The sequence below is a fragment of the Meles meles genome, chromosome 9 (assembly GCF_922984935.1).
Source record: "Meles meles chromosome 9, mMelMel3.1 paternal haplotype, whole genome shotgun sequence".
NCBI classification, from domain to species: Eukaryota; Metazoa; Chordata; class Mammalia; order Carnivora; family Mustelidae; genus Meles; species Meles meles.
The window spans coordinates 96,799,787-96,818,916 of record NC_060074.1 but is presented as its reverse complement, the minus strand read 5'-3'; the positions used below and the strand labels follow the sequence as shown (position 1 = coordinate 96,818,916).

Genomic DNA, 19,130 nt, shown 5'->3' with positions numbered 1-19,130 from the left:
ATTCACAGCATTTCCTGAAAATGTGAAAAAGTTAATACATACAGCAGGTGAGCAGTTTATTTATTTTCCCTGTCAGGAATATTTATCACTATTATTATCATTTCAGTAAGTCTTTGACCTCATAGGGAATGTATGTTGCCAGCATTGGGGAGGGAAACTTATGTCAGGGCAGAGTGCTGGTGCTGAGAAATCAATCAGGATTATCTACTGTCTCATAAAGAAAGCCAGTGTCTTGGTAGACAGCATAATTCCAGGATCCCAGAAGAAGCAGCCGTGGTAACTAAAAAGCCCACCATTATAATTATTCCTTTGGGTTTAGAGAGTCTTTGGAAAGTCCTACTAAAATGTAGCTGTTGTCAAATGTTGTATTAGCACAGATATCCTTAAAATTGGTTCATGATTATAGTGGATCCCACGGGAATAGAATCCTAGATTGCAGGCAAGAAGACGACAAGAAGAAAGTTCTAGCTTTTGGAAGACCAGAATCAGGTATGTTATTTAGGAACCAGAGATGTCACAAGAGCTTAGGATTTCCTGAGAGCCTGGAAATAGGGTAAGAGTCATCCAAATCCATATCCTTTGCCTCCTTAACCAGGATTCTCTATGTAATCCCTTTAAAATACAATCAATTTGCAGTTATGAGACAAAAGGTGATAAAAATAGCAATACAAAAAGTATTTTTAACTCAAGAAATATTCATTAAGCTTCTAGCAAGTGAAGACTGCTATTAAGCAATGGAGAATGTAATCTTCATCATACAGGACCATATTTTGAAGAATTTAATCTTCTTCCTTCTACCCGAGGAATCCCACCTCTTCCCTGCTACTATCTCTTCTCCCTTTGAACAAGAATTCTCATTAACAAGAACTTCACTTCCATTTTTTTATGCCTACTTCATTATCTCTTACGGAATTCCTAACAAGTTAGAAATGGTCAGAAATTTACCAGAAAGTATCAATAAAACGTATACAGATAGATAAAGGGTATGAAAAATTAACATAACAGAGATTACCACAAGTGGATAATTAACCTTCTGTAGAGAGGAACTGTGAACAATAGCTACTAAACAATAATTGAATACTGCCAAACCATGAGTTTGGAGTTTGACAAAAGTCATCCACAATCAAGTTAGCAAGGAGAACAGGGAAGTATCTTAACTAGGAAGGATAAAATGCAGAGGAGTGGTTTTCATTCCTGCTTTAGAATCCTTTGCTTCTCCATATTAAAATGGAACAGATACATTTCCCCCTTAAAATGTATTTATATCCAAGAAGGCCATAATACTGAGAATGGAAGAATTCCTGACTAGGAAGCAAAATACATTTCTAAATTTCAATTTCATGTTAACGTAGTTAACAAATGTAATATGGCAAGGGACTTTTTTAAAATTATGTTGTGTTTTAGAATTGTAAACAGCTTTAGCAAGAGAAGCAAAAATAAGAACAAATGAAGCTCCAGTGAATACAAAGCAGGCATTCAGAACGAGATCAGCTGTTGGCACAGATGTGAGTAGATATAACTTTGGGCCTTTAGGGCTTCTATAAGCAGGTGTATTTCTTCGGCTTTTTACAATAATGAATACAAGAATCTAGAAATAGAGTTGTTGTGCTCGCTTCGGCAGCACATATACTAGAAATAGAGTTGTTAGTCCATCATGGCCTTCCTCTAACTTTATTATAGATTTTCCCATATCATTTCATGTAAATGTATTCATAAAACCTAGGAAAATCCTTTTTTTCCTGGTATAAATCAAAATGTCATTTAATCTTACAGGAGCTAAAATTTAATGTATTTAAAATATATTTAAGCAGTAGCTCTTTCTCCCCACAGGTCCTGTCCCTGTACTTTAATAAACCACCATTTTACAACAAAAAATAAAATAAAATATATTTAATATTTCAGGGCTAGTAACAATCAGACTTCCCTCTTTCATAGAATCAAGCATTCATTCTTTCAAAACACAAAGCCACTCTCAGATTGATTATAATCATATGTCAGAGTTTTATTTCAAACTTGTTTAAAAAAAAAAAAAAAGAGGCTTTCTGAAAAGTCCAATTCAAAGAATCTATCTTGGCAGAGACATTTTATAGGGGAAAACATGATTAAACAGTTACTGTTGACTGGATTAAAAAAAGAAGACAACTATCCAGTTAAGAACAATTAGCCTCTTTGTATTATTAATTAAAAGTCTTAGACTAGTTCAAGACTAATAGTCAATGGAGGGGATGTCCTAGAAACTCTTAAGATCATTAAAGTCTATGAGAAAATTAACCAAATATTTTATCAAGAATCCTACACTATGGGGGTGGCTGAGTGGCTCAGTCATTAAGCGTCTGCCTTTGGCTCAGGTCATGATCCCAGGGTCCTGGAATCGAGCCTCACACCAGGCTCCCTGCTCAGCAGAAAGCCTGCTTCTCCCTCTCCCACTCCTCCTGCTTGTGTTCCCTCTCTCACTGTCAAGTAAATAAATAAAATCTTAAAAAATAAAAATAGAAAAAAAGAATCCTACACTATGTTTGGTGATTAATGTTAACTAAATTTATCGTGGTGATCATTTCATAATATATGCAAGTATCAAATCATTATGTCATACACCTGAAACGAACATAATGCTATATATCAATTATAGGTCAATTTAAAAAAAAGAAAAAAAGAAAGAATGCTCATTATTTCCCAGGAAGAGCAGGTAGTCATACCAGACCACAAAGTTCTACCCCAATTCAGATTCAGAACAACTTTTTTTTCTCACACTTACTGGAGGTATTATATTCCATGCTAAGAAAATTTGGGCTTCACCTCTGGACAACAGAAAATTATTAATGGATTTTTAGGAGGAATGTGGCTGATCAGATTTTTATTTAAAACAGCCTTCTCTGGGTTATGGACATAGGGGAAGGTATGTGCTATGATGAGTGCTGTGAAGTGTGTAAACCTGGCGATTCACAGACCTGTACCCCTGGTGTTAATAATACATTATATATTAATAAAAAAATTAAAAATTAAAAATTAAAATAAAACAGCCTTCTCAGTGTTAGATATTGATTAAAATGGATGAGAATGAAATCAGAAAACTAGAGTATCAGTTAATTTAATTCAATAAACATCCATTCTGTACCAAGCCTTTTGCTCGGGGCTGGAAACAGTTTTTGCCCCATTTCTTAGCTGAAATGGAGACACAAATCTGGCTCCACCACATACTAGCTGTGCAGCTCTAAGCAAGTTATCATCTTTGCTTCCTTGTCTGTTGAATGGGGATAATGATAGGATCCATGTCATAGGAAGGCTGTGAGAATAAGTTAATGAATGCAAATGGCTTAGAACAGCATCTCACACATAGTAATCAATATATGTTAGATATTATTATTATTATTATTATTATTATAAGGAATTATATCACAGCAATTTAAGAAGTACTGTGAATCAAAGTATCTGCAGGATGTTTTAGGGGTACAGAGGTCATACTTGGCTGAGTGAAGGGATGGTAAGAGCCTGAGTTAAGGGAGGAACTGGGGAAGTAGAGAGGAACTGATGGGTGCAAGAAATGATAGAGGTAGAATCCAAAGCGCTCAGTGACCCATGAAATGCTGGGGTGACAGAGCAGGAGTCCAACATGATTCCCAGGTTTCCAGCTTGGGCAATTGGGTGAAAAGTAATGCCATCAACCTAAAGGAAAAACAGGTTTGGGTTCATGCTCTATCAAGTAATCACGCATGAGTCATTAGAATTTGTGAAATTACCCAACAAATGTCCAAGATACAATTTGCAGTTAACAGTGGCAAAAAGGTCATACAAATCTTATCAGAGTTGATACTTACTATCTGCAACTGGAAATAGTTGTGGATATTAATAATGACTAATAAATAGTCATTATTATGGGAGGCACATTAAAATCCTAAACTCAGTTACAGTATAAATCTAATTAATTGCTCAAGTTTAAGTATTTTCCAAATGTCCCCATACTGTTGGCCCAATAGCTGACTTATTAACTCAGATGAATATAATGTAGGTTAATTAAGACCAAGAACATGTGTTAGTTCAGTGGTTCTCAACTCTGCTTATGCATTAGAATCATCTGGGGAGATTTTTTAAAAATGCTAATGTTACTAGTTATTTTTAGGTCTCACCCCCAGATATGATGATTTAATTGATTTGGGGTAGGTTCAAGGGTGAACATTTTTTTAAAGCTCCCTAGGTGATATTAACGTACAAGCAGTGTGGAAAAACAATGGGTTAGCATCAGTAAGAATCTATAATTTATGGTAACAAGGAACCTTAGAAACACTCTGGTTTTGGAACTTTGCTTTTAACCCTTGGAAACATATGGTCAACAAGGTCTTATAATTTTGTGTAAACAAGTAAAACAGAGAAAAGCAGAGTTGTTCTAATTAGGCAGTAGAAGTCAGGAGGGAAGCTTTGTCTGGCAGGCCTCCCCCTCATTCGTGTCCCATCTCTCTTATATAAACTTCATTGATGCTGCTCCCTGTCCTCCAGTCTCCAAGAATTCTCCATGTAATAGTTTAAAAAATTCCTTCTGACTAAAAAAATAATGTCATTCTCACATTCATTAAATATTTTTAAGCTCTAACAACATGACTGTTGCTAATATATGGGAACAGTTTATATTTTAGAGGGGAAAACAGATAAATGACAAGTGTATATAGAAGAAAATATGAGGAAATTCATTTATATCTTGGAAGTAGGGAAACCTTTCCTAATATGATTCAAAAATCTAGGAGGGAGGAGTCAAGATGGTGGAGAAGTAGCAGGCTGAGACTACATCAGGTAGCAGGAGATCAGCTCGATAGCTGATCTAAACATTGCAAACACCTACAAATCCAATGGGAGAGCGAAGAGAAGAAGAACAGCAATTCTAGAAACAGAAAATCAACCACTTTCTGAAAGGTAGGACTGGCGGAGAAGTGAATCTAAAACGACGGGAAGATAGACCGCGGGGGGAGGGGCCGGCTCCCAGCAAGCGGCGGAGGAACGGAGCACAAAATCAGGACTTTTAAAAGTCTGTTTCACTGAGGGACATTGCTCCAGAGGCTAAACCAGGGTGAAGCCCACGCGGGGTCAGCGTGGCCCCAGGTCCCGCAGGGTCACAGAAGGATCAGGGGTGTCGGAGTGTCACAGAGCTCGCAGGTGTTAGAACATAGAAGCCGGCTACAGAGACAGAGCCGAGGACTGAACTCTCAGCTCGGGGTTACCTTGAACTGGTCGCGGGCTGGGTGAGCTCGGAGCGCGGCTAGAGGCTGGGGATACGGGAGTGATTGGGTGCTGTCCTCTGGGGGCACACTGAAGAGTGGGGCCCCGGGCTCTCAGCTCCTCCGGGCCGGAGACTAGGAGGCCGCCACTTTCATTCCCATCCTCCGGAACTCTACGGAAAGCGTTCAGGGAACAGAAACTCCCAAAAGCGAACCCAAGCCGATTACTTAGTCCGGCCCTCGGTAAGGGCGGTGCAATCCCGCCTCGGGCAAAGACACTTGAGAGTCACTACAACAGGCCCCTCCCCCAGAAGATCAACAAAATATCCAGCCAGGACGAAGTTCATCTATCAAGGAAAGCAGGTTCAATTCCTAAGACAGCAGCGCAATTCCAGAGAAGGAGAAAGCAAAGCACGGAACTCATGGCTTTCTCCCCATGATTCTTTAGTCTTGCGGCTAATTCAATTTTTTTTTCTTTTTCAATTTTTTTTCTTTTTTCTTTTTTCTTCTTCTGTTAAATTATTTAAAACGTTTACCCTTTTCTTTTTTAGCATTTTTTGACTAGTTTATCTAAATATATATATTTTTTCTTTCTTTTTTATATTTTTTCTTTATTTGTTTTATTTTTTAAATTTTTTTCTTTTTTTCTGAACCTCTTTTTATCCCCTTTCTCCCCCCCACAATTTGGGGTCTCTTCTGATTTGGTTACAACACATTTTTCTGGAGTCTTTGCCACCCTTTTAGTATTTTATTTGATCCTTCATATCCTCTTAGCTGGACAAAATGACAAGGTGGAAAAAATCACCACAAACAAAAGAATAAGAGACAATACCAAAGGCTAGGGACCTAATCAACACAGACATTGGTAATATGTCAGATCAAGAGTTCAGAATGACGATTCTGAATGTTCTAGACGGGCTCGAAAAAGGCATGGAAGATATTAGAGAAACCCTCTCTGGAGATATAAAAGTCCTTTCTGGAGAAATTAAAGAACTAAAATCTAACCAAGTAGAAATCAAAAAAGCTATTAATGAGGTGCAATCAAAAATGGAGGCTCTCACTGCTAGGATAAATGAGGCAGAAGAAAGAATTAGTGATATAGAAGACCAAATGACAGAGAATAAAGAAGCCGAGCAAAAGAGGGACAAACACCTATTGGACCACGAGGGGAGAATTCAAGAGATAAGTGACACCATAAGATGAAACAACATTAGAACAATTGAGATTCCAGAAGAAGAAGAAACAGAGAGGGGAGCAGAAGGTCTATTGGAGAGAATTATTGGAGAGAATTTCCCTAATATGGCAAAGGGAACAAGCATCAAAATCCAGGAGATGCAGAGAACCCCCCTCAAAGTCAACAAGAATAGGTCCACACCCCGTCACCTAATAGTAAAATTTACAAGTCTTAGTGACAAAGAGAAAAACCTGAAAGCAGCCCGGGAAAAGAAGTCTATAACATACAATGGTAAAAATATTAGATTGGCAGCAGACTTATCCACAGAGACCTGGCAGGCCAGAAAGAGCTGGCATGATATATTCAGAGCACTAAATGAGAAAAACATGCAGCCAAGAATACTCTATCCAGCTAGGCTATCATTGAAAATAGAAGGAGAGATAAAAAGCTTCCAGGACAAACAAAAACTGAAAGAATTTGCAAACACCAAACCAGCTCTACAGGAAATATTGAAAGGGGTCCTCTAAGCAAAGAGAGAGCCTAAAAGTAGTAGATCAGAAAGGTAAAGAGACAATATACAGTAACAGTCACCTTACAGGCTAATAATGGCACTAAATTCATATCTCTCAATAGTTACCTGAATGTTAATGGGCTAAGTGCCCCAATCAAAAGACACAGGGTATCAGAATGGATAAAAAAACAAAACCCATCAATATGTTGCCTACAAGAAACTCATTTTAGACCCGAAGACACCTCCAGATTTAAAGTGAGGGGGTGGAAAACAATTTACCATGCTAATGGGCATCAGAAGAAAGCTGGTGTTGCAATCCTTATATCAGATCAATTAGATTTTAAGCCAAAGACTATAATAAGAGATGAGGAAGGACACTATATCGTACTCAAAGGGTCTGTCCAACAAGAAGATCTAACAATTTTAAATATCTATGCCCCTAACGTGGGAGCAGCCAACTATATAAACCAATTAATAATAAAATCAAAGAAACACATCAATAATAATACAATAATAGTAGGGGACTTGAACACTCCCCTCACTGAAATGGACAGATCATCCAAGCAAAAGATCAACAAGGAAATAAAGGCCTTAAATGACACACTGGACCAGATGGACATCACAGATATTTTCAGAACATTTCATCCCAAAGCAACAGAATACACATTCTTCTCTAGTGCACATGGAACCTTCTCCAGAATAGATCACATCCTGGGTCACAAATCAGGACTTAACCGGTATCAAAAGATTAGGATCATTCCCTGCATATTTTCAGACCACAATGCTCTGAAGCTAGAACTCAATCACAAGAGGAAAGCTGGAAAGAACCCAAATACATGGAGACTAAACAGCATCCTTCTAAAGAATGAATGGGTCAACCTGGAAATTAAAGAAGAATTGAAAAAATTCATAGAAACAAATGATAATGAAAATACAATGGTTCAAAATCTGTGGGACACAGCAAAGGCAGTCCTGAGAGGAAAATATATAGCGGTACAAGCCTTTCTCAAGAAACAAGAAAGGTCTCAAGTACACAACCTAACCCTACACGTAAAGGAGCTGGAGAAAGAACAAGAAAGAAACCCTAAACCCAGCAGGAGAAGAGAAATCATGAAGATCAGAGCAGAAATCAATGAAATAGAAACCAAAAAAACAATAGAAAAAATCAATGAAACTAGGAGCTGGTTCTTTGAAAGAACCAATAAGATTGATAAACCCCTGGCCAGACTCATCTAAAAGAAAAGAGAAAGGACCCAAATCAATAAAATCATGAATGAAAGAGGAGAGATCACAACCAACACCAAAGAAATACAAACAATTATAAGAACATACTATGAGCAACTCTACGCCAACAAATTTGACAATCTGGAAGAAATGGATGTATTCCTAGAGACATATAAACTACCACAACTGAACCAGGAAGAAATAGAAAACCTGAACAGGCCCATAACCAGTAAGAAGATTGAAACAGTCATCAAAAATCTCCAAACAAACAAAAGCCCAGGGCCAGATGACATCCCAGGGGAATTCTACCAAACATTTAAAGAACTAATTCCTATTCTTCTGAAACTGTTCCAAAAAATAGAAATGGAAGGAAAACTTCCAAATTCATTTTATGAGGCCAGCATCACCTTGATCCCAAAACCAGACAAGGATCCCACCAAAAAAGAGAACTACAGACCAATATCCTTGATGAACACAGACGCAAAAATTCTCGCCAAAATACTAGCCAATAGGATTCAACAGTACATTAAAAGGATTATTCACCACGATCAAGTGGGATTTATTCCAGGGCTGCAGGGTTGGTTCAACATCCGCAAATCAATCAATGTGATAGAACACATTAATAAAAGAAAGAACAAGAATCATATGATACTCTCAATAGATGCTGAAAAAGCAATTGACAAAGTACAGTATCCCTTCCTGATCAAAACTCTTCAAAGTGTAGAGAAAGAGGGCACATACCTCAATATTATCAAAGCCATCTATGAAAAAACCACCGCAAATATCATTCTCAATGGAGAACAACTGAAAGCTTTTCCGTTAAGGTCAGGAACACGGCAGGGATGTCCATTATCACCACTGCTATTCAACATAGTACTAGAAGTCCTAGCCTCAGCAATCAGACAACAAAAAGAAATTAAAGGCATCCAAATTGGCAAAGAAGAAGTCAAACTATCACTCTTCTCAGATGATATGATACTATATGTGGAAAACCCCAAAGACTCCACTCCAAAACTGCTAGAACTTGTACAGGAATTCAGTAAAGTGTCAGGATATAAAATCAATGTGCAGAAATCAGTTGCATTTCTGTACACCAACAACAAGACAGAAGAAAGAGAAATTAAGGAGTCAATCCCATTTACAATTGCACTCAAAACTATAAGATACCTAGGAATAAACCTAACCAAAGAGGCTAAGAATCTATACTCAGAAAACTATAAAGTATTCATGAAAGAAATTGAGGAAGACACAAAGAAATGGAAAAATGTTCCATATTCCTGGATTGGAAGAATAAATATTGTGAAAATGTCTATGCTACCTAAAGCAATCTACACATTTAATGCAATCCCTATCAAAATACCATCCATTTTTTTCAAAGAAATGGAACAAATAATCCTCAAATTTATATGGAACCAGAAAAGACCTCGAATAGCCAAAGGAATATTGAAAAAGAAAGCTAAAGTTGGTGGCATCACAATTCCGGACTTCAAGCTCTATTACAAAGCTGTCATCATCAAGACAGCATGGTACTGGCACAAAAACAGACTTATAGATCAATGGAACAGAATAGAGAGCCCAGAAATAGACCCTCAACTCTATGGTCAACTAATCTTCGACAAAGCAGGAAAGAATGTCCAATGGAAAAAAGACAGCCTCTTCAATAAATGGTGCTGGGAAAATTGGACGGCCACATGCAGAAAAATGAAATTGGACCATTTTCCTTACACCACACATGAAAATAGACTCAAAATGGATGAAGGACCTCAATGTGAGAAAGGAATCCATCAAAATCCTTGAGGAGAACGCAGGCAACAACCTCTTTGACCTCAGCCGCAGCAACATCTTCCTAGGAACATCGCCAAAGGCAAGGGAAGCAAGGGCAAAAATGAACTATTGGGATTTCATCAAGATCAAAATCTTTTGCACAGCAAAGGAAACAGTTAACAAAACCAAAAGACAACTGACAGAATGGGAGAAGATATTTGCAAACGACATATCAGATAAAGGGCTAGTATCCAAAATCTATAAGGAACTTAGCAAACTCAACACCCAAAGAACAAACAATCCAATCAAGAAATGGGCAGAGGACATGAACAGACATTTCTGCAAAGAAGACATCCAGATGGCCAACAGACACATGAAAAAGTGCTCCACGTCACTCGGCATCAGGGAAATACAAATCAAAACCACAATGAGTTATCATCTCACACCAGTCAGGATGGCTAAAATTAACAAGTCAGGAAGTGACAGATGCTGGCGAGGAAGCAGAGAAAGGGGAACCCTCCTATACTGTTAGTGGGAATGCAAGCTGGTGCAACCACTCTGGAAAACAGCATGGAGGTTCCTCAAAATGTTGAAAATAGAACTACCCTATGACCCAGCAATTGCACTACTGGGTATTTACCCTAAAGATACAAACATAGTGATCCGAAGGGGCACGTGTACCCGAATGTTTATAGCAGCAATGTCTACAATAGCCAAACTATGGAAAGAACCTAGATGTCTATCAACAGATGAATGGATAAAGAAGATGTGGTATATATACACAATGGAATACTATGCAGCCATCAAAAGAAATGAAATCTTGCCATTTGCGACGACGTGGATGGAACTAGAGGGTATCATGCTTAGTGAAATAAGTCAATTGGAGAAAGACAACTATCATATGATCTCCCTGATATGAGGACATGGAGAAGCAACATGGGGGGTTAGGGGGATAGGAGAAGAATAAATGAAACCAGATGGGATTGGGAGGGAGACAAACCATAAATGACTCTTAATCTCACAAAACAAACTGGGGGTTGCTGGGGTGAGGTGGGGTTGGGAGAGGGGGAGGGGGTTATGGACATTGGGGAGGGTATGTGCTATCATGAGTGCTGTGAAGTGTGTAAACTTGGCGATTCACAGACCTGTACCCCTGGGGATAAAAATACATTATATGTTTATAAAAAAAAAAAATTGGAAGGGGAGGTGAACCATAAGAGACTACGGACTCTGAAAAACAACCTGAGGGTTTTGAAGGGTCAGGGGTGGGAGGTTGGGGGAACAGGTGGTGGGTAATAGGGAGGGCACGTTTTGCATGGAGCACTGGGTGTTGTGCAAAAACAATGAATACTGTTACGCTGAAAAAATAAATAAATTTAAGAAAGGAAAAAAATATCTAGTAACTACATGGAAAAAGTTTGATAAATTTGGTTATTTTAAAAATATTTTGCAAGGCAATAAAATATTGCAAACAAAGTTCTCATCACAAGAAAACAAAATTTTGTGACTAGAATTTGTATTTAGAATTTTGCAACTAGAAATGACAGATGTTAACTATACGTATGGTGACTATCATTTCACAATATACACAACAGGGAATCGTTATGTTGCACAACTAACAGAGTTGACCCTTGAACAAAACAGGTTTAGCTCTACAGGTCCACTTATACATGCATTTTTTACAGTATTGTAGCATAGTACTAAAAAATGTATTTTCTTCAGGATTCTCTTAATATTTTTCCACCTTATTTGATTGTAAGACTATAGAATCTAATACATATAACACACAAAATATGTGTTATTTCACTGTTTACGTTACTGGTAAGGCTTCCAGTCAACAGTAGGCTATTCATAGTTAAGTTCTGGGGCAGTCAGAAGTTATACTCAGATTCTTTTTTTTTTTAATAAACATATTACTACTTTAGTTGTTAATTATGCTTGAATAAAGCTGGGAAGGGGAGAGAAAAAAAATACCACATATACCATGATTCTCTTTATTGGTCAGGAATTCTCCAAAAAGTTTTACATTTATCATCTCATTTCGTTTTCAAAATAATAATTTTCACAAAGGATATAAATACTAGAATATGATAATTCTATGGATGGGGGAAGCACAGAAAGTATAAACAATTTTACCAAGGACATATAGTTAGTAAGGGTTGGAGCCAGAATTCAAACCCTAGCAATATGACTCCAGTTTTAGAACTCTTAACCACTAACTTATGCTTTAGTTTTTTTTAATGTATTTTTTTTACTTTTTTTATTATTATGTTCAGTTAGCCACTGTATAGTACATAATTAGTCCTTGATTTAGTGTTCAATGATTCGTTAGTTAAATATAACACAACACATGCCCTCCTCAATACCCATCACCCTGTTACCCCCTCCCCCATCCACTTCCCCTCTGAAACCCCCAGATTGTTTCTTGGGGCCCATAGTCTCTCATGGTTCATCTCCCTCTCTCATTTCCCCCTCTTTGGGTTTCCCTCCCTTCCCCTATTGTCCTCTGTGCTATTGCTTATGTTCCACATATGAGCAAAAGCACATACTCAGATTTTCAACTGTCCTGCCCCCAATTCCAGTGTTATTCAAGGGTCAACTGTTTAATGTTGTATGTCAATTATACCTCATTTTTTTAATGTATGGCTTTAAATATATCTATTAGAAAAAGAAGGTATAAAATCAATGATTTATGATTCCACTTTAAGAAACTAGAAGAGGGGCGCCTGGGTGGCTCAGTGGTTTAAAGCCTCTGCCTTCAGCTCAGGTCATGATCTCAGGGTCCTGGGATCCAGCCCCGCATCAGGATCTCTGCTCAGCAGCGAGCCTGCTTCCTCCTCTCTCCCTCTCTGCCTGCCTCTCTGCCTACTTGTGATCTCAGTCTGTCACATAAAGAAATAAAATCTTTAAAAAAAGAAACTAGAAGAGGTGGGACCCCTGGGTGGGTGGGTCAGTCAGTTAGGCATCTGCCTTTGGCTCAGGTCTTGATCTCAATCAAGGTCCTGGGATAGAGTCCCACACTGGGCTCCTTGACCATCAGGGAGGCTGCTTCTCCCTCTGCCTGCTCCTCCCCTGGCTTGTGCTCTCTCTTTCTTTCTCTCTCTCTCTGACAAATAAATAAATAAAATCTTTTTAAAAAAAAAAAGAAACTAGAAGAGGAGAAAATTAAACTCAAAGTAAGCAGAGGGGACGCCTGGGTTGTTCAGTTGGTTAGGCAATTGTCTTTGGCTCAGGTCATGATCCCAGGATCCTGGGATCAAGTGCCACACTGGGCTCCCTGCTCCATGGGGAGCCTGCTTCTGCTTCTCCCTCTCCCTCTGCCTGCCGCTTCCCCTGCTTGTGCTTGCGCTCTCTTTCTCTCTCTCAGGTAAATAAATAAAAATAAAATCTTAAAAAATAAAAAAAAATAAGCAGTTAGGAAGAAATGACAAAGAGCCAAAATCAAAAATCAGAACCAGCATAAACAAAAGAAAATTGATAAATCAAAATTTGGGTGTTTGAGGGTGCCTGGCTGACTTGTTGGTAAAGCATGCAACTCTTGATCTTGGTATCATAAGTTCAAGCCCCACATTGGATATAGAGCTTACTTAAAAAAGAATAATAAAAACCTGTTTGTTGGGTTTTTTTTTTATTTATTTATTTGACAGAGAGAGAGAGAGAGAGAGAGATCACAAGTAGGCAGAGAGGCAGGCAGAGAGAGAGGGGGAAGCAGGCTCCCTGCTGAGCAGAGAGCCCGATGTGGGGCTCGATCCCAGGACCCTGAGATCATCACCTGAGCTGAAGGCAGAGGCTTAACCCACTGAGCCACCCAGGCGCCCCCTGTTTGTTGTTTTTTAAAGATTAAAAGATTTTATTTATTTGAGAGAGAGCAAGAAAGAGAGGGATAGAGCACAAGCAAAAGGAGGAGTAGCGGGAAAGGGAAAAGTAGACTCTCCACTGAGCAGGGAGCCCAACATGACCCTGGGATCATGATGAGCTGAAGGCAGATGCTTAACAGACTGAGCCAGCCAGTCACCCCAAAAATTGGGATTCTTTTTAAGAGATCAGTAAACTAAATTCCTATAAAGATCAATCAAGTCAAAAAAAAAAAAGGGGGGGGGAGAGAGAGAGAAAGAGAAAGCACAGATTACTAACATCAGGACTAAAAGTGGGATAAAAACACAGATCATATACACATTAAAAGGATAGCAAAGGAATATTATGAAAAAATAAAAAAAAATCATGAGCAATCTTATGCCACTAAATTTTACAAATTAAATGGACAAATTTTTTGAATTACATAATTTACCAAAACTTTAATATGCATTAAAGGAAACCGAATTTGTTTTCAAAAATCTTTCTACAAAGGAAACGCTAGGCCCAAGTAGTTTTGCTTGTAAATTCTATCAAACATTTAAGGAAAAAATAATGCTTATCCCATATAAACACTTCCAGAAAAACAGAGGAAACAATTCCCAACTCATTTTATGGGGCTAGAATGAACCTAATACCAAACCCTGACAAAGACTACACAAGAAAATAAAATTACAGATCACTATCCCTCCAGAAAAAGATGCATAATACTTAACAAATATTAGTACATCAGGAGTGCCTGGGTGGCTCAGTTGGTTAAGTATCCAACTCTTGATTTCAGCTCAGGTCATGATCTCGGGGTCATAAGATCAAGCCCTGTGCCTCAGGCTCCGTGCTGGGGATGGAGCCTGCTTAAGATTCTCTCCTCCCCTCTTCCTCCATCCTTTTCCCCTCTCTAAAACATATATACACACACACACACATATATATGTAAGTCAAATTCAGCAATAATTTAAAATAATACATCATGAACAAGCAGGGTTTATTTTAAGAATGCAAGATTGGCTTAACTTCTTAAAATCAATGTAATTTACCATATTCATGGAATAAACACTATGATTATTTCATAGATGAAGAAAAGATACTTGACAAAATTAATTAGTCATTCCTGATTTAAAAAAAAAAACTCTCACAAACTAAGGAATAGGAATGAATGCCCTCAATCTGATTAAGAGCATTATCAAAAAACTTACAGCTATAACCTTAATAGTGAAATAAACACTTACTCCATAAGATAGGGAAAGAGACAAAGATGTCCACTCTCACTCCTTCTAATCAACATTGTACTAGAGATCCTAGCCAGTATAGGAAGATGAAAAAAGAAATAAAAGGCATACAGGTTAGTTGAAGCAATAAATTGTCTTTGTTAGCAAATGACATTATTGTCTACGCAAAAATTTTTAAAAACCCTACAAAGTAACTACTAGAACTAATAACTGAATTTAGCAAGATTGCAGACAGGAGGGCAATTTTTTTTTTTAAAGTAGGCTCCATGCCCAGCATGGAGCCCAATGTGGGGCTTGAACTCACAAGCCCCTGATCCTAAGATCAAGACCTGAACAGATGAAGACTTGGATGCTTAACCAACTAAAACACCCAGGCATCACCATTAGGGCAATTTTTTTTTTTAAATCAAATCAATTGTCTTTCCATATACTAAGAGCAAACAACTATAAACTAAAACTTCAAGGGCACCTGGGTGGCTCAATTGTTGGGCATCTACCTTCAGCTCAGGGCATGATCCCAGGGTTCTGGGATCAAGCCCCATGTCGGGTGGGGCCTGCTCTGTGAGCTTGCTTCTCCCTCTGTCTGCTGCTCCTCCTGCTTGTGCTCTCTGTCAAATAAATAAATAAATAAAATCTTTTTTTTTAAATAATAAAAAATAAAACTTCAAAACAATTCAATTAGCAATTGTGTTAACCACAAAATATGCAGAAATAAACTTAACAATTGATATGCTATACCTCCACAATGAAAGCTATAAAATATGACTGAGAACAATTGTTAAAAACCCAAATAAATGGAAAGATATAGTGTTTAAGAATCCAAGAACTCAATATTGTTAAGATGACAATTCTCTCGGGGCACCTGGATGGCCCAGTGGGTTAAAGCCTCTGCTTTCGGCTCAGGTCATGATCCTGGGGTCCTGGGATGGAGACCCGCCATCAGGCTCTCTGCTCAGTGGGGACCCTGCTTCCTCCTCTCTCTCTGTGCCTGCCTCTCTGCCTACTTGTGATCTCTGTCTGTCAAATAAATAAATAAAATCTTTTTAAAAAATGACAATTCTTTCAAAATTAATCTATACCTTCAATGTAACCCAAGCTGAGTCCAAAATGTATGGGGGTATACAAAGGACCAGAGAGCCAAAATAATCTAAAAAAGAAAAGTAAAATTGGAGACTTGCATTAACTGACTTAAGAGCTATTATAAAGCTATAGCAGTCAAAACAATGTGGTATTGGCATAAGGACAGGCAAATAGGTGGATGGAATAGACAATAAGAGTGCAGAAATAGTCTCACTTATATATGATCAATTAATTTCTGACAAAGCTATAAAAACAACTAAATGGGAAAAGGAAAGCCCTCTCATAAATGGGGCTGGCACAAGTAGATAGTCATCTGGGGGGGGGGATGAAATTTGACTCTGCCTCACACCATAAATAAAATGTAATTTGAGAAGGATCATATACCTAAACATAAAGCTAAAATTATAAAGCTTCCAGAAAAAAAAAAAAAAACAGAAGAATATCTCTTTAACATGGTAGCCAACAGAAATTTGTTGGACAGGACACAGAAAACATAAACTTTTTTAAAAAATTTTTTTAATTTTATTTTTTATAAACATAAAATGTATTTTTATCCCCAGGGGTAGGTCTGTGAATCGCCAGGTTACACACTTCACAGCACTCACCATAGCACATACCCTCCCCAATGTCCATAACGCCACCCCTTCTCCCTACCCTCCTCCCCCCAGCAACGCTCAGTTTGTTTTGTGAGATTAAGAGTAACTTATGGTTTCTCTCCCTCCTGATCCCATCTTCTTTCATTTATTCTTTTCCTACCCCCCATGTTGCATCTCCACTTCCTCATATCAGGGAGATCATATGATAGTTGTCTTTCTCCGATTGACTTATTTCACTAAGCATGATACCCTCTAGTTCCATCCATGTCATCACAAATGGCAAGATTTCATTTCTTTTGATGGCTGTATAGTATTCCATAGTATTCCATTGTGTATATATACCACATCTTCTTTATCCATTCATCTGTTGATGGACATCTAGGTTCTTTCCATAGTTTGGCTATTGTAGACATTGCTGCTATAAACATCTGGATGCACGTGCCCCTTCAGATCACTACATTTGTATCTTTAGGGTAAATACCCAGTAGTGCAATTGCTGGGACATAGGATAGTTCTATTTTCAACTTTTTAAAGAACCTCCATGGTGTTTTCCAGAGTGGTTGCACCAGCTTGCATTCCCACTAACAGTATAGGAGGGTTCCCCTTTCTCTGCTTCCTCGCCAGCATCTGTCATTCCCTGACTTGTTAATTTTAGCCATCTTGACTGGTGTCAGGTGATATCTCATTGTGGTTTTGATTTGTATTTCCCTGATGCCAAGTGATGTGGAGCACTTTTTCATGTGTCTGTTGGCCATCTGGATGTCTTCTTTGCAGAAATGTCTGTTCATGTCCTCTGCCCATTTCTTGATTGGATTGTTTGTTCTTTGGGTGTTGAGTTTGCTAAGCTCTTTATAGATTTTGGATACTAGCCCTTTTTCTGATATGTCGTTTGCAAATATCTTCTCCCATTCTGTCAGTTGTCTTTTGGTTTTGTTAACTGTTTCCTTTGCTGTGCAAAAGATTTTGATCTTGATGAAATCCCAATAGTTCATTTTTGCCCTTGCTTCCCTTGCCTTTGATGATGTTCCTAGGAAGATGTTGCTGCGGCTGAGGTTGAAGAGGTTGCTGCCTGTGTTCCCCTAAAGGATTTTGATGGATTCCTTTCTCACATTGAGGTGCTTCATCCATTTTGAGTCTATTTTCATGTGTGGTGTAAGGAAAATGGTCCAATTTCATTTTTCTGCATGTGGCTGTCCAATTTTCCCAACACCATTTATTGAAGAGGCTGTCTTTTTTCCATTGGACATTCTTTCCTGCTTTGTTGAAGATTAGTTGACCATAGAGTTGAGGGTCGATTTCTGGGCTCTCTATTCTGTTCCACGGATGTATCTGTTTTTGTGCTAGTACCATACTGTCTTGATGATGACAGCTTCGTAATAGAGCTTGAAGTCTGGAATTGTGATGCCACCAACTTTGGCTTTCTTTTTCAATATTCCTTTGGCTATTCAAGGTCTTTTCTGGTTCCATATAAATTTTAGGATTATTTGTTCCATTTCTTTGAAAAAAATGGGTGGGATTTTGATAGGGAATGCATTCAATGTGTAGATTGCTTTAGGTAGCATAGACATTTTCACAATATTTGTTCTTCCAATCCAGAAGCATGGAACATTTTTCCATTTCTTTCTGTCTTCCTCAATTTCTTTCATGAATACTTTATAGTTTTCTGAGTATAGATTCTTAGCCTCTTTGGTTAGGTTTATTCCTAGGTATCTTGTAGTTTTGGGTGCGATTGTAAATGGGATTGACTCCTTAATTTCTCTTTCTTCTGTCTTGTTGTTGGTGTACAGAAATGCAACTGATTTCCGTGCATTGATTTTTATATCCTGACACTTTACTAAATTCCCGTACAAGTTCTAGCAGTTTTGGAGTGGAGTCTTTGGGGTTTTCCACATATAGTATCATATCATCTGTGAAGAGTGATAGTTTGACTTCTTCTTTGCTGATTTGGATGCCTTTAATTTCCTTTTGTTTTCTGATTGCTGAGGCTAGGACTTCTAGTACTATGTTGAATAGCAGTGGTGATAATGGATACCCCTGCCATGTTCCTGACCTTAACGGAAAAGCTTTCAGTTGTTCTCCATTGAGAATGATATTTGCAGTGGGTTTTTCATAGATGGCTTTGATAATATTGAGGTATGTGCCCTCTATCCCTACACTTCGAAGAGTTTTGATCAGGAAGGGATGCTGTACTTTGTCAAATGCTTTTTCAGCATCTATTGAGAGTATCATATGGTTCTTGTTCTTTCTTTTATTAATGTGTTCTATCACATTGATTGATTTGCAGATGTTGAACCAACCTTGCAGCCCTGGAATAAATCCCACTTGGTCGTGGTGAATAATCCTTTTAATGTACTGTTGAATCCTATTGGCTAGTATTTTGGTGAGAATTTTTGCATCTGTTTTCATCAAGGATATTGGTTTGTAGTTCTCTTTTTTGATGGGATCCTTGTCTGACTTTGGGATCAAGGTGATGCTGGCCTCATAAAATGAGTTTGGAAG

General features: G+C 38.1%; 1 protein-coding gene across 2 annotated transcripts in view; it reads left to right on the top strand.

The window, feature by feature from the left end:
* ACMSD (aminocarboxymuconate semialdehyde decarboxylase) overlaps nucleotides 1-19,130 on the top strand; it is a 102,748-nt gene that overhangs the window by 62,785 nt on the left and 20,833 nt on the right. The window lies entirely within an intron of this gene.